Raw genomic sequence first — 14,039 nt, 5'->3', positions numbered from 1 at the left:
CCTCCCTCCTTCTCTCCTCTCATCTTCCTCCCTCTCCCTCCCCCTCCCCCTCTATTTTTTCATCCTTTGCTTCCTCATGCAACAACTGCCATGGTGCTCACGGACATCACAAATTGTTTGCTTCCACAACCACGTACTTCACACGCCAAAATCATACATATTCTCTTACCCACGGCGTTTGCACCGAAGACCGCATGTGAGGGTGATCAAAGGTCATCACAGGAACGCGTTAACCCTCACACACAATCCTATCACCTACGACAGACTCTTCTCTAACAGGAACATTCAATGGTTAGTTGGCTAAGTACGGGTGCCCAAGTGTGAATGGGGCAAGTTCATATAAAAGTCACCTAAACCTAAAAATCTCTCATTCTCTCATTTGTGCAATTGAAGAGTGCTCTTGCTCCATCTCCATCTTCTTCTTCTTCTTCTTCATCTCTTTGTGTGTGTGTGTGTGTTTATGTGTGCGAGAGAGAGAGAGAGAGAGAGAGAGAGAGAGAGAGAGAGAGAGAGAGAGAGAGAGAGAGAGAGAGAGAGAGAGAGAGAGAGCATTGCAACGACGGCACGGTGGCAACAAAGGGGTTGAGCACGGCACAACAGCGGCTCCTTCTTCTTTGCGGTGAGGAATCCTAGACGAAGGCGAGCGTAGAGCGGTGAGTGAAACACCCTTGCTCTCTTGAGCTTGCTAGATTAGTCTAGTTGTGTGCTTGGAGCCATTTGTGGCTTGCACACAATGTGTCGACAAGTCCCTTGCATTGACACGTGCGACAAACGCACACATTTTTGGGACTGCTGCTCACTTCTTGATGGAAAGAATATTTACAGAGGGACTACCTAATCCTATCAAAGAAATGGAGACCCCATCTTCTCCACGTCAAGGGATTGATGCCCACAAGGTGCCATTAAACATTTTCAAATTGATGGATTTCATGTCTTCAGAAGTTAGAACCACCATCATGTCCAAACTATAAAAAGACCCTGAGCTAGTCTCAACTCTTCAAGGTTTCCTCAATGGAGAACTGAAGTTTGGGCTACTACAATTTGCACAGATGGATGGAGCTGGGGAGATGCCAATAGAGGAGGAACACTTAGATCCAAAACCCAACCTAGATGAGAACCTTGTGATAGAAATACCCGTTAACAAGTTGGGACAACTTTGAGGGTGATGAATCCAATGCGACCATACCAATCACTACTAAGGGATTAACTGTGAAGGGAATCCTTGATGGTGGCACTGGGGTTACCATTGTGACTAAAAATTGCTGGGAAACTATGGGGAGACCTCACCTTGGGACCACAACCATAGTAGTAAAGATGGCCAATGGGTCTATTGTTAAATCTATTGGGATGCTAGAAGGTCAAGCCTTCAAGGTCTTTGGACATAAAATAAGAGTTACCTTCATTGTACGGATTTCTCCAAGCACACTATGGCATCAGAGATGATCCTAGGACGTCCTTTCATGAGGGAAGCAAAAATAGTGCATGGCTGGTCTAAAAACCATGTCTACTTGTAGTTCCAAGGTTCTGTCATTCGAGTGGATCTTGTAACTGGTCAAGAACATCCCATAGGAAATAATTTTATAATTGATCATAGATCTGACACCATAGTTCACTCGGCCCCATTGCAGTATTGTTACACGTGTAAAGAGGACACTAACGTTGGAGAAGATTCTCATTATATGGATGTACTACCTGGGATGAGTGAGTCGGACAATGTGGATTGGGTCCACCTAGCAGTAACCATAGACACTTGGGAAAACAGGGGGACGACCTGGTTAACACCTGAGGGGGATAAAATGCCACCACTCGTACCCTTAAATATGCTAGAAGCACTACATATATCTTTTGACAAGACTCATCCAAATATAACAAAGAAAACATGCAAGTGGGTCCCTAAAGCTTCTTTAGCGACCATAGCTAGTACTAAAAAACAGAAGCCTTGTAAGAAACATCCCACTCACTCTAAGAAATGAAAGGAAACATGGTGGTGGACTCCTAAACGACTATTGGAAGCCCAAGGGTACTATCAAGGAAATGATCAAATCTGGGTGTCAAAACGTAGACTGTGTTCTTATCTGTCACCTGACCCATGTGAGCCCATGTGAGCCCAATTGTGTAGCTCCAAAACGAACTGACGATCGCGGAAAGAAAAAAATCACAGAATGCTACACACCCGCTCCAGAGCTAGTTTGGGTACCAAAGAAAGAAAAATTTGTTCCACCTAGCTCAGGAAGGGGGGAGTCCCATGAAGCTTCTCGCTGCTCCTGTAATGCATCCACATAGGTAAAAGCTTCTCCACAGCCTCCACCTACAATAGTGGACCTCCATGAAGATACAAAGGAATCCACACCTCCTAGTGTTCAAGCATCACCTGATGAACCACTTCAAGTTCGATCTTGGGAGAATACCTTACCACCCTTGCAACTCGACGAGGCACCTAAGGTAATATAAAACTAATGGAAAAAATCCTCACCTATTATGAACTGGAACGATTGGTTTCAAAGGGTGAGAGCATATTTCAAACACTATGACCTACCCAAGGAAGGGGGGAAGTCTTCATTCACGTCAGCCTATTGATTTATTTCCCTCTTACCGTTCTTTCCCCGACCCTTGAGATTTCTAATCTAGGAAATGTATATATAAAGCCCTATACTCACAAAAAACAAAAAATAGTAAAGAGCAAGAGCAATTAGCAAACGAGTGTGCACAATAAAAGTCAAAACATTGACCCAAACCTACACATTCACATCCAGTACAATGAAACAGAAACCTATGTCATCAAACATCTTTGATTCTCATCACTTGAGTGATGGAGGGTAGGTAGGATTAGTACGATAGGAGTGTTTCTGTTTTAGAGTTTAGTGATTAGCAAATTTCTTTCTTCCCACTGATGTGCCTCCTAGAGATATTCTTTGTGTTTCCTCGTGTGTACAGGAACGTATTGCTGTTGTTATGATTTGGACCTTCATGTGATCTTTCTCTCGTTCACTCTTCAAATCAAGTTCAATATCAACACAAACAGGTGTTTCTTGTCCATTAGCATTGCCCCTTATCTTTTTTGCATCCATGTTTGTCTGCTTTAATTATAATTGGTAGCATAATATTCAACACATTTGCTTAGTATCAAACATTAAATTCAATGTAATTTTTTGTCCTAATCACTTGTTTAGGTTTAAAAATCAAGCAGTTCGACTAAGTTAGTTTAACCAAGCTAGGTGTTAGAGATCTTCTCTTAATACCATGGGGAATGCATTCCTAATAATCAATGGTTACTCAGCTTCTTAATCTGATTTAGGCAGCATTGTTGAAATGTACTAGGGATTTCTAGTGGGCTTAGTCCCTATTGACCTTTAGCTTAAGTATTATAAAGGGAGTTTACTTGTGTGATGAGCCTGGCGAGGGTAATAATGTTATATGACCCCCCCAAGTTACAAAATTAAAATGCTAAAAACGAACAAAAAAAATATCAAAGTGCCACAATGTAAAATCTTAAGTTGGAAGAGAAATCTTAGTTTGATTTGGGACTCCACTCACATGTATCGCCTATGGTACTAGAGCCCTAGAGGTTCCTAGTGTGGGCGCTTTTCCTTCAAAAGCAAAAAACCCAAGGCATACAAAATAAGCACGCACATCAAAATTGAATCACTGTGAAAAGAATTTGGGGGGTCAAAGAAAAGTAAATAAGTCAGGAGATGATTTTATGAGAATTCCTTTTATCGTAGCTTAACTACGAGGTCTTCTAAATATAGCCTCTAGTCAGCCTTCGAACATGAAATACTTGGCTCTCGCGATTAAACAACTTAATTGACCAGAGCAAATTGAGAAGCTTACCCATGGTATTAATAGTCGATCTTTAGTGCCTTTCGACCGTTAAATTAGCGACCCAGAACTTGTTCAGCTTTTTATATTTACAATTGTTTATGCATTTGATTATATTACAATTTAATGTTTATTACTGACAAATGAGTTAAAGTTTTGTAATTTGTCCGCCTTTAACTGCATATGATTTTTAACTGTATATGAGAATGCAATTACTGTGCCAATGTTGTTTGATTTTGAAGTGAGTGAAGGAGGCTAAGGACATTCATCTCAAATGCTCTTCCACCTCGATGAACGAACTTCAACTCAATAGCTTCCGAGGACGGATTCTACATCAAGAAGAGGGGACATGTTAACCCTCTCTCACATACCTATCACCTACGACAGACACTTATTTATTTGGTAGAGTCAGGTACCGGGCTTGTCGGTCCAATAGAAAAAGGATACAGTGATCGCCGATGAGAGGTGCATTCTAACAAAAACATTCAAGGGTTAGTTGGCTAAGTATGGGTACCCAAGTGTGAATGGGGCGAGTTCATATAAAAGTCACCTAAACCTAAAAATCTCTCATTCTTTCATTTGTGCAATTGAAGAGTGCTCTTGATCCATCTCCATCTTCTTCTTCTTCATCTCCTTGTGTGTGTATGTATGCGCGCGCGCGCGCGCGTGTGTGTGTGTGTGTGTGTGTGTGTGTGTGTGTGTGAGAGAGAGAGAGAGAGAGAGAGAGAGAGAGAGAGAGAGAGAGAGAGAGAGAGAGAGAGAGAGAGAGAGAGAGAGAGAGAATTGCAACGATGGCATGGTGGTGGACGAAGCGGTTGAGCGCGACGCAACGGCGGCTCCTTCTTCTTTGCGGCGAGGAATCCTCCACGAAGCGAGCATAGGGCGGTGAGTGACACACCCTTGCTCTCTTGTGCTTGATAGATTAGTCTAGTTGTGTGCTTGGAGTCATTTGCGGCTCGCACACAGTGTATCGACAAGTCCCTTGCATTGACACGTGCGACAGACGTGCACATTTTACAGAATGTCACGCCGTTGGTTAGACCAATATTGACATTTGGGTGGATGGCCATTTGTACCCTTACAATCCTATAAGCCGCTTCCATCCATCCTTTAATAGATTTTTGACATTTCTTCAATTTCTTGGGAGGGGAGAAGCAGGCTTGTTAGGCTATTGCAAGCGGTTGTGTATGGGTGCAGGTGCTTCTTTGCATATGTGGATGCATGAATGTCAAGCTCTTCACCTCAAGACGGTGGCATTACAAGAGAGTGTTGCCTCTTCGGAGAGGGTGGTTGAAACTCTTCAACAACAAATGCAAGAAAAGGAATCCCACATTATGAAGCTTGCCAACACTATCACATACTTGAAAGAAACACCCCTTGGTGCAAGGGAACGAAAACGCATGTATTCATCCATTGAAACTCTTGCACATTCGGGTGGAGCATGCAAACGATGAGTGACAGCCACAAGGTGATTTGGTCTTTACTTGCATGATGCATTTTTACTCCACACTATTTTCTAACATTTATTTTTATTGGTTGCTAGAAATTTCATTCAGGAGGCATGCGGTGGAACAAGCCAAGATGATCGAGTCAACCTTATCACTAGTTGTCTCAATACCCAGGATGTGATTTCTATCTTACAATCACCTGGAGGTAAGCACATTAAGGATGCAATCACCAAGCACCTTATGCATAAATTGAGAAATGTGGTTAGTGATGATGACGTGCAACAAGCTTGTGATGAGGCTGGAAAGCACCAAAGCATATCGGGCTATTTTCCAACTCCTAAAAGATGCCCTCAAAGAGCATGGCATTGTGAAAAACCTATTTCCAGTTCAACACAAGGTCAACCTCGCAAAGAAGGCCACAAACAAAGATGTGTTCACCTGCATTGGGACATACCTACACATTGAGGACACCATACCAACTTCTCTTTATGCTTCATGCACAACAAAGGCAAGGGAAAAAGGTAAGAAACAATCCATAAGACCTTCGAAGAAGGGCTTCCCTTACACAATGTGGAACAATATTTTTGTTGACCTTAGAAGACTTGAACAAGCCATGCTTAGATTTTACTAGTTACCTAAAGAAGGTGACACACTATAATTTTTTCTTTTGGTTTTATTGTTATCATAGACTTTGAAGTATAAGGTCTTGGAACTATTTATTTTGTAGTGCTTGGCACAAAGGTCGCTTTTGTGCTGAAACTCGATGAGTGTCAAACAGTGAAAGGTCGAAGGTTAAAGAGGCTAAGTGTCACTTTAATGAATGAGGCCCTTTTGCAAACCAAGCGAAGGGATTTAGTCGAGCCATCTCCCACCTCGTCTTTTAGCATGCAATCAGAGAAAGACATTTGGTGTTTGGGTGCTATTGAGGTGCCCAAAGAGACCAATGGAGTACTTTCATGGATTTTGAGAGACCTCCATGGATCACAAAAGTAATACACTTCCAAATTGCACGTCAAAACTTGGAGGTTGAGGATTTTGGTAGCTATGATGTGGAGTGGCACTTAGGTGGGGACTTGAAGACCATAAAGTGTTTGCTTGGCTGCAAACAAGGGGCTTCTTCTCTCATGCCTTGTCCATTTTGCACTTGAGGGTACAAACCTAACGAAAAAAAATCACACGAGAGCACTGCAAAGGTCGGTTCCATGCTTCTATGGCAAGGGCATGGAGAACAAGGGTTGGATTGTCGTATGTCGCAGATGAAGGTAGAGAATGGAAAGCGTCTATTCTGAGATGTCCCATGCTCAATGCCCCAGACCGTGATCAAAAGGACCACGCTTGGAATGCAATCTTTTCATTTTCTCTATCGAATGTACATTACACGCATTCATGCGCATTTTTGATAGGCTATTGAAGCTCCAATTGACTATGCTTTCACAATGAAACCATTGGAAAAGTCCTAGGAAGTGATCAAAGGAGTGGAGGTACTCTTGAATTCCATTGGCTGTCATGGTGGAAATGTGTCTATCGTTGCTGCAAAGAACACATGGGAGGCCCATGAAATTGCTCAACAAGTGTCAATGAGTGGACAAAAAGCCAGAAATTTTTTGAAGAAAGTTTCCTAAGGAAAGCCAGGTCGATATGCTGCTCAAAATAGCTCCAACCAGCAGGTAGGTAACCTTTGGGAGCTTTGGAAGGAGTTATGAAAAGCTACTACTGACAATGATTTAAATGGAGAGCTTGCAAACAAGTGCAAGCAAGTTTGGGCACATTTTGATAAAATGGTCAAGCTTATGGGCCTTAATAGCACAACAGAAGAACAACGCCAATCATTTCAAGAAGCCTTGGTGGATTTTACCAAGGTCTTCACCCTTTCTTGGGGTGAAAATAACATCATACATTACATGGTAAGCCATGTTACATGATGAAATTATTACAAGGGATTGTTTTCATTAAATAATGTGGATCGTTTACTCATGTGAACAACATATCTTGTTTGCGCATGGTGCATTTTTTATGCACAAATATGGATCGCTTGAAATTTTTAGCACTCAAGGCATGGAGAAGTCCTATTATCAAGCAAGGGGGGTGTACTTCAGAAATACTGGACATGGTGGTGGAATAGTGCAATCCAATTATTTGGAGGAGATGTTCAACTGGTTTTTTTGCACAACATTTGCTCGTAAGCTCACAATGGAGCGTGCGTGACAATCCAAGAGTGCTATTGAAGTGCGGAAATGGAGTCTTCAAGAGCATAGCAACAAGTGGCAAATGTCGCAAGGCCTCTCCAAGCATGCTGCATGGTGCCAATGCACAGTGCAACAAGGGTCAAAGTGGATTCTGCGCGAGTCACTACACGTGAACGCAGGGTCTAACTCTTAACGACATGTTCATTTAAAAAAAATAGTTTTTTTTTTCAAAAATTAGTGTGAACAGGGCCCTTATAAATATTGCATGCTCTCATAAACCACTCATTTCTTAAGCACAGATGAGCTCTTATCATAGCAAATGGCGCGCACCAAACAAACCGCAAAAGAGCATCCGCCTGCCAACAAAAACACCCTCCAAGGATGTGAGAAGCCGGCATGGCTTAAAGGCACAAGAAAACAGCCATGAACACCTGGCCGTTCTAGGCACTCTTATAGCAGTGGGCATGGTAGTAGGGCACAAGAGTTATCGAGGGCTATAGAATCTTTCCATCCTCAAGAAGAAACACCTAGACGAAGAATGAAACAACATGCCCAACACTGGAGAGAAGAAGAGGCCCAGCAAACACTAGAGTCCGATAGGGAGGAGCCGCCACGCTAGAAATCACAAGTAGGACCATCTAGGACTCGGGTGGTCCGTACAAACACTGAATGAGATACAGAGCCACCATGGCAATGAGTTGATATACCGTGCACACACCGGGTGCCCGTTGGGGGGAAGACACTGCCTCGAGGCCAGGGAGCTCTTTCCACACCACAAGATCGGGAGCCAAGGGAAGAGGATGAATTAGAAGAGGATGTAGATCCAGCTCCTAAGCATGTAAACAGGTGCAAGTCAAAGTTTTTCAAGAAGCCTAAACGCCGCCAGCCAGCAAATGTGCAAGTGCCCCCAAGACAACCGCAGCGGCGCCAAAAAATAGCAAGGGAATTTGCAAAATTTGGCACTACCAAAAGACTACAGAGCTTTTAATTCGACGCACCCCCTTTGCTTCCACAGTGAAGGAGGTGCTTCAAAGATATGGAAATCAGTATAGAATACAAGCAATAGCGCTAGAGGCTATTCAAGAAGCTGCAAAAGCCCACATCATTTCGGTGTTGGAAGATACCAACCTATGCGCCATTCATGCAAAGCGAGTGACAATACAGCCAAAAGATATACAGCTTACACGTTGATTGCGACGGGACTTCGAGCATTAGCCGAAGTTACCCCTCTTTTTGTATTGCACACCCTTATCTTTGTAATGAGAATGACAATATGATTAACAGTTGTGTCTATTATCTATGTGTTTTGAGTTTATTGTTTCTGTACATGAAGAGTTAAATATAAATCAAACATTAACTTTTTGGGTATCCTATGTAGCAGACAAGCCTAGAAAATGCAAAAAAATGGTGGCCACACGGGCGCGCAAATGGCCCATCCATTAGTTTTGGATGACCTATTTGCGTGCCCTTGTGGCCATCATTCTTTTTGCACTTTCAAGATTTGTTTACGCCATATGATACCAAAAAAGTTAACATATTGTGAAACCAAGTTTCTATGCAACATTAAATTAGATTTTTCAAATGTCCAATGTAATTGGGCCTTTTGGTGCAGGGAAGTGTCAGGTAGAGCTGAAGGAGGTGATAGTGTGCTTGAAAACTTAAATTTTGAGTTGATCTCACCTTTTCTAGTGTCCTTGAGTGCAAACATAGGTTCTATATGCAAAAAAAGAGTGGCCACAAGGGCGCGCAAATGGCTTATCCATCAATTTTGGATGACCTATTTGCGCGCCCTTGTGGCCACCATTTTTTTTTGGCACTTTCAAGCTTTGTTTACCCCATAGGATACCAGAAAAGTTAACATATTGTGAAACGAAGTGTCTATGCAACATTGAATTAGATTTTTCAAATGTCCAATGTAATTGGGCCTTTTGGTGCAGGGAAGTATTAGGTAGAGCTGAAGGAGGTGATAGTGTACTTGAAAACTTAAATTTTGAGTTGATCTCACCTTTTCTAGTGTCCTTGAGTGCAAACATAGGTTCCATATGCAAAAAAAGGAGTGGCCACAAGGGCGCGCAAATTGGCCATCCAAAACTGATGGATGGGCCAATTGCACGCCCTTGTGGCCACGCTTCTTTTTGCACTTGGTAGGCTTCTCTGCCCCCCACGATACTTAAAAAATATTGATTAAGTGAAAGAAATTTTTTTTGCAGCATTACTTTAGAGAAACCACTTCTTTTCTCTTAGATGTGTTTTATACTTTCCTTAGAATTAATGTAAGTGGAAAGAAGTATCATGTGCATCTAACCTCCGCCGTGTTGTTACCTCAAGCAAAAAAGACACAGCTTATTGAAACATATCACCAATTACAATAATTTTTCAGATTGACAGATCACATTTAGAAGAATGTACAAGATAGAGAGACAATTCGAAATATTTTTTATTACTTCCAAAAAGTTGATTTCACATCATGTATCTGAGGAGTTCATAATTTTCTTGCCCATTTCCTGGCGCCTCTCTTGCGCGTAAGGAAACTCCCCAGTCAAGAGGGACTGTGCTATGGCCTTTGGGTTAGTTGAGCCAATGGAAGCATGTATCCCTATCTGGGCAAGCACTTTACCACGGAAGCCAGTGCCAAATGCTGTGCATACAAGGGATCTACACACTAGAAACACAAGATGCGCAGTTTGAGCAATGGTGCTTAAACACAAAACCTTGCTCAAAGCTTTCAATGACCAAGTCATAAAATGGGCTTGGGGAGTAAATTCAATATGGAAAATGGCCACATCACCAGGGGGGAGTTGTCCTAGGTAATGTGCAAGGGAAGACTGAGGTCCAAAAAGCCCATCTACTTGCCACCCGTCCTTGTTGCAAAATCATCAACCTCCACGATGTCCTGTCATAAACCAATCAAGGTTGAGAAAAAAGACAATGAAGGATAAAATAATAACATGAAAATTAGGATAGAGTTTACCTCCTACTGCTTGTCATCCTCCTCCCTGTTGCCCTTTCCATCCAAGTCAATGCTCCCATGCATCGCAGCTACGAGCTTTGGATCATCAGATGGGAGGTTGCGTAGTGGCATAGGCATCCTAGCGGCCTCAACCTTGGCTTGTGTGGCTTGGAATTCTTCCTCAACCACGTGCAACTGCTCTACTGCTAGGACCTTTGCACACACAACTGCAAAAGTGTCAGCAACAGAGTCCCCGAGTGGCAAGAGCTTGCTTTCAAGGGCATCTGGCATATTGTCTAAGGTAAATTTGGAGCTATTGCATAGCACGCTCAAGCATTCATCCATGTGCAGGCCAAATGCTTTCTCCAAATCATGCATAAACGCATACTCCACCCCATCCACTACCACTGAAGAGAAGTGTCTTATTTCCACCTCTGGGATAGCTCATCCATAACTGGTAGGGGAACTATAATGTCACTAGGGCCAACCATGATGATGGATTTCTCTACCACCTCCTCCAGTCCCCTCGGGTACTCAAGATGAAGTGTTTTTCCTTTTGCTGCAAGATTCATGGGGTCAACCACCTGCTCCTTGGTGTCCTTGATGAAAGACCCAACTTGAAGGTGTGGTAGATGGAGCTCCTCCAAATCAGGTTCCTCGCTCACCGAGAAGATGAACATTTCTAGCCAAGAAAGGTACTCCACCCCCAGCTTGCGCTTCTTGAAAGCTGACACCCCTAGGGCTTGCTCATCCAAGAAATGGCCTGCATCGGCGGCAATTTCTTGGAATCATCGCAAATGCTTGGAGAATGGGCGATTACCTTGAGTGTATGTAGCGCAAAATATTGCAAGGCACCCAGATCCCTGCATGTGGGAGATAGATACACAATATTTTATGATGTGCTCCTCCATAAACGCAGAAATCTCGGCAAATGCATCCATGTGAAGGAAAATTGTGGCGTCAAGGTTAGGGAGAGAGTAAAGAAGGTGTGGAGGTCCAACTTCCTTTTGTATCTGGTGTCCTCAAGGAAGATGATAAAGCATGACAAAGGGGTGGATGTGGGTGCAGATGTAGAGGCTGTGGAGGCATCCATGTCTAGCCTAGGGTGTGGATAGAGAGTGGAGGAGCTCAAGAGTTGCGAAAGTGAAAAGTGTGAATGAGTTATGCGGCCCCCCTTTTATAACGGTCCCTTTTTAAAAGACATTTAAAAAAAAAAGGCACTTTCACCAAAAAATGATCTCTCATCTCAATGCAAAAAAATTATATTCAAAGACATGACTTGCCAAAGCAAATCATGTTGATTACATCGGCGATTGTTTTCAAAATTGCAAGAGTTACAAAGTTATAAGAGCGATAGCATAGTTCCATCCATGCCCCAGTCTTCCTCGACGGAGACAGAGATGGAGCAAGAGCACTTCTTAGCTTCCACCTTAGAGAATGAGGATTTTTAGGTCAAATGGACCTTTTATAAGAGTTTGACCCATTCACACATGGGCGCCCACAGTGGCCGATCTTTGTAAGACTATTGTAAAAATAAGATAAGTGGTGCGCCTCTCATCGGAAATCACCTACACATCTATTGGACTGACAAGCTTGGTCCATGACTCAATCATGTCCATGAGGGTTAACATGCACCGATATCCACAAGTGCTCTTTTGGTCGTTCCATATGCTAGCTGGACATTGATTCGTACACCCATACCTCCAAGACAATTTGGCTCTACCTGAATTTCTTCAATAGGAGGTGATGGGGTTACAGTTATCAAATTTGAGTTGTGTTTTGTCGTTCTTTGTGCTTAAAAATACACAACTTTGCTTCCTCCTTGGCATGGTCTTGTATGGCTTGAGAAATTTGCTTCCATTCCATTGCTTGATGATTCTTGTTTAGCATGTTAACAATTAGCCACAAATAATATCTTTTAGTCTGTAACCATTGATCCAATTAGGCATTTCATCTCCTTCTAATGTTGCAAGTTTTATGGCTCCACTAGGTGATATATCTTTGATCACAAATGGGCCATTACCTTGCTTTTTCAACTTTTTGGAGTGCTGCTTGAAAGTGTAGACTAATACATATTCCCCATTTTGAAACTCCTTGTTTGTCATGTGTTGATCATGAAACTCTATCATCTGCCATTTTTGTGGCGTAAATGGAAGCAACCACCTTGAGTCGTAATTTCTCTAATCTTGCTAGTTGGACAACCCTATTAGATAGTTCATGTACGATCCATCCTAAGTTTTTGGCTACTCGTAGTGTGAAAACCAAGAATTCTATGGGCATTATGACATTAATCTCAAAAACAAAATTGAAGGGTGTTGTCCCAAGTTTCATTTTGTATGCTATGTGATATGCCCAAAGAGTTGAATGTAGCTTTTGGTCCTAGTCTAATCACAATTCGTCTACAATTTTTGTGAGCAATGTGCATAGAACTTTGTTTGTGCTTTCTGCTTGTCCGCTCACTCGAGGGTGATATGGCATTGATTTTGAATGGAGCATCATGAAAACATCAATTCAATCATGTCGTTTATAAAGTGAGTCCCTCGATTTCTCACTATCCGAATTGGTAGCCCGTATGTAGTGAAGATATTCTCATACCAGAACTACGTTGTCATTCTTGCATCATTTTTTTGCATTCCTTTGGTCTCTACCCACTTGACCACTATGATATATTGAGCATGAGTCCTATAGATAGGTTGTGAGATAGGTCAAACAAAGTCTATCCCCCACTTGGCGAGGCCCTTGCTCCCATCATAGATCATAATGGCATTTTGTCTCACCTCATAGGTACTTTGGTGCACTGGCATTCATCACAACCTTTCACATATTGCTCGATATCCATGAACAAGGTAGGCCACCAAATTATTGCAAGAAGTATTGCTTTCATAGTCTTGTCTAAAGGAAAATGTCCTCCTTCTTGTCCTGCATGAGCTTTCTCAAGAATTGGTATGTACTCACTCTTGGAGGTACACATACACAATTGGTTATCACTTCCCTGCCTGTATAGGTGGTGTTCAATAATCACATAGTTTTCAGCTTCCACTTGAATCAATTTTTGTGTGGATCTACTCATCTTCTCTGGTAATACTCCCTTTTCCAGACATTTTGCAATTCATTCACTCCATTTGGATGTATTTTCTACTCTAAAAAGTGTTGCATGTTCCATAGGTGCCTGGATTACACAAGTGTTGCATGAACTAACATAGCATCAACACTTTGTTTCATATGAGGATGATTGTATATCCCCATGGCAAATCTCATGATCCATGTTGACTTTTTGGGATATGTATTGACTTGAAAGTAGCACTACCCTCTTTGCAGTTTCTAATTGTTAGGCTTGTGGCCACTGTTCTTCCACTTTTGGAATAGGTTGTATCTCTTGAGACTTAGACTCATTCGTTACATTTTCTACTACCCTTGTATCTAGTGGTGTTTTGTCTTTTGGTCTCATTAGTTCACTTGTTTTGTTTTCTTTGTGCTCACTTCATCCTTCTTTTGACGTATCGACAATTCTTGCCCGAAAATGTTCAGTGTTTCAGGTTGTATTAGGGCGTGTGGTTTCTATGAGCAGTCTACGCATTTTCAATCTCCTTATTTCAATTTTTGTATGCGGATAAGTCAACCATCTATATTCTAGAG

At 42.2% G+C, this 14,039-nt stretch overlaps 1 pseudogene; it reads left to right on the top strand.

Moving 5' to 3' along the window:
• The first annotated feature begins 6,223 nt into the window (after nt 1-6,223).
• On the top strand, nt 6,224-8,668 carry LOC147443065 (uncharacterized; annotated as a pseudogene).
• Nucleotides 8,669-14,039: the final 5,371 nt, after the last annotated feature.

The sequence above is a fragment of the Adiantum capillus-veneris genome, chromosome 14, assembly GCF_014529385.1.
Source record: "Adiantum capillus-veneris isolate H3 chromosome 14, ASM1452938v2, whole genome shotgun sequence".
In the NCBI taxonomy this organism is placed as follows: domain Eukaryota; kingdom Viridiplantae; phylum Streptophyta; class Polypodiopsida; order Polypodiales; family Pteridaceae; genus Adiantum; species Adiantum capillus-veneris.
Note: the sequence above shows the minus strand (reverse complement) of the source record. Positions and strands in the feature narration are given on the sequence as shown.